Source organism: Meleagris gallopavo, chromosome 10 (assembly GCF_905368555.1).
Source record: "Meleagris gallopavo chromosome 10, MGAL_WU_HG_1.1, whole genome shotgun sequence".
NCBI classification, from domain to species: domain Eukaryota; kingdom Metazoa; phylum Chordata; class Aves; order Galliformes; family Phasianidae; genus Meleagris; species Meleagris gallopavo.
The window spans coordinates 24,047,552-24,050,672 of NC_139413.1; positions in this window are offsets into that span (position 1 = coordinate 24,047,552).

Here is a 3,121-nt window from a genome sequence, read left to right on the forward strand (position 1 = left end):
CCAAACAATCCATAACTTGGCCCTGAACAATTGCAAACAACAACAAAAAAAAACCAACAAACCAGACAAACACATTTTTTAATATCATCTATACAGATGAGAAATAAAATAGCATTCTGACTTTTGGGATAGATTTGTATATGAAATATTTACAGAATGTAGTTCAGATCAATGAGTAATTGCTAGTGGCAAACCCCAGTGGCAAGTTTTGCTAGTCTTTGGTGAAATAGATCTATTTATTATACTCCTGAATAAGCTGACAATTTGCACAATTACACAGTTTGATGTAGAAGTGTTTGATTATTTTTAAACTTCAATGCCTTGCTCTGTGATTCTGTGAGAATCTGCACATTGAATCTGTCCTTTGCATCGGACAATTTTTCCCAGCAACAATAAGTAAAAAAAACCCCACTGTTCCTCAGCACATTAAAAGCCAAACCAAGCTCGTAGTTTGTTTAGTTCCTTTAAAGGGATAAAAGGCCCTGAGAGATTATAAGGAAAAGTCAAGTCCACAAGACTTAGCACGCACGTTTTTCTTGGCTATGGATGGTAACTGTGTTCCCAAGTTCCAACCCAAACCTTTGGTGGAACAGGACCCACATACGAAATCTTACTTTTTATGGCCTTCAACTGAAAATGGGGAGAGCTGGGAATCCGACTTTTCTTTAGGCCAAAAAGTTGGGGCAAAAAGAGACAACATAACCATGTGACATTCTTCCTGTGAGATGCTCAGATTTGAGAAAGAGAAGAGCAGCAAGTTTTTAATGCTGACATAGATGTTATGGATAGTGAAATGCTGAAGTCTGAAACATTCAGTTGGCAGCTTTAATCCTAAGTGTGCATTTGGCCATGCTTGGTATTCACGTGTGGTCTGTATGTAAACTGAGATCCGGGTTTATTTGCTATGTTTCTTTTAAGACCGTGTTTCCTCATTACAGAAGGTACTGCAGAAAATGGTATTTTTCTGAGACTGGATACAGTTTTACCCAGCAGCAAGACTGCAAATGCAGCACATAAGCTTTAAAGAACTCAGTATATGCCAAAAATAGCCTGTGGATAACAAGCTTTTCCTTCAAATGGTGGGCACACAGCCCAGCTGTGCTTACAGTGTGGATGGAGCCCTTTGCAGCCATTCTCCCCTCTGTCTCTGTTCAGCTCCTGGCCCCATGGCCATGTCCTCCAAAAGTGGGTCCCAGCACCTGCTCCCACATCCGCACCTCTCTCTTTATCAGATTCCCCTCTGGCTAATCCTGGGGGCTTGTGGATTTCCTTGGAAAAAAAGGCCAAGGATAGAAGCATATGTAATCTCCAGCGATTTTGTCTTTCTCCAAGAGGGGTTGTGGCCGTTTGTCTTTTTTGGGTGCCAGGCTGGCACTGGGGCCATCTGTGGGAGCCTGTTTCCCTCCACTCCCCATGTTCAGAGAAGTGAAGGGATCTCCCTGCCCCAGATGGGCAGAAAGGCCTCACAGAGGAGGTGCCGCCATCCCACGTGCTGTGAGGAGCAGAGACGCAGCCCAGCAGTGCTCTGTGGGGAGGGCAGTGGTTCCCGCTGAGTCCTCCCAGCCAAGATGGCGCCCAGTGAGGCCCTGTGTGAGGGACAGCAGGACCTGCAGGTGACCGGCCTTCCCCAGCCCCGTGCAGACAGGAGAGGTGAGTTGTGGTGGGTCAGGATGGGAGTGGGGGAGGGGCCCTAAGGAGCTCTGTGCTGTGAAAGCATTGCTGCAGGGCTGCTTCCCCCAGCAGTCACCATCCACCCTCTGTGCAGCCCCCTCTCTGTCAGCCTGCTACGATCGGTTGATGTTCTGTGGAAAACAAAAGTTGCTTTGGGGACTTGGGGATTGTTTTTCATAGCTCCCTCCCACAAATATCACTGGAGTGTCCATTAAGAGGACAGTTGGGGAAAGGATCCTCCAACCCTCAGGTGCTGAGGGGTTGGACTGGCAGCCCGGCCCTTGAGGCACCTGTGGTGCAACCCCCTACTGTTCATTTGCTTTGTAGGAAAGGAACTTCTGAAAAGAATTAGGATCTAGAGTGGTAGAAGTTACATATGGTTAGGAGTGAGGTTATGGATATGCATTAACAAAGTAGGTGAGGTTAGGAAGTGTCCTCCTTAGGACCCAATTGCCTTTTTCCTGCTCTTTGCTGGTCCCTGCAGAAGGGAAAGCAGGAGCACACCACTGCCCTTCCTCGTGCTTCTCAGCTCTTCCTTTGTACCAGCATAGCAGCTGAACTGCCTTGAATTTCTGGTGCTTTGCCAGCAATTATCCTTGGCTGCACGGGCTGAGCAGCCACAGAAGGATCTAGGCTGAACTTGTACTCCACTGTAGCAACTTCTTAGGTTGGTCCTACTGTATTTCTTTGAGGGCAGCAGAAGGAAATATTACTGGTAGCTGATTGAACTGCCTTCACACTCCTTTGCTTCCTATGTCAGTCTTGTTAGATAATCTTAAAAACAAAGAGCCTATTTTATCTGCACCTTTGTAAAGCAGAGACACAATCTACTCTTCTTCATATGCTTTTAATGGCTTAAGCCAGCAGACTGTGATTGTAGCTTCATGATTGCTCTCTTTTGACAGTCATTCCTGATAGTTCATGATCTATTTGTCACCATGTTGGCCCAGCCCACTGATATTTTTACAAATTTTACTTACAAAAATGTGGTAAGAATAAATACATTCTTCAAACAATACTTTTGATGGGAAGCAGTCTCTTGGAAAACTTCTGTGATACGTTCCAGTATTCTATTAATCGATTTCACTCTGTACTGTTATTGGTGAGTCTTTTTCTGTGGGTTTGGGAATAGTTGTTCTTATAACTTTAAATATATTTAGAGTTTTATGTAATGTGAATTAAGCTTTGTTTATTCAAGGCATTAATTTATGGAGATCATTGTGATTGCTTTATTGTGTTGCTAATGTAAAAACAGTGAGTAAACTCCCCAAAGAGCTCCATTTCCGTTAGTGAGGAAAATATTGGTGTGCCCTGTAGCTCTGATTCATACTGCTATTGTAAAGTCAGCCAGCTGTGAGATGTATGTGGAGGCAGCAGATGATAAATGTGTTTTAATAATGCAGTATACAGTGTTTCCATAAAAATTCTTCAGTAGTATCCAAGGACATAA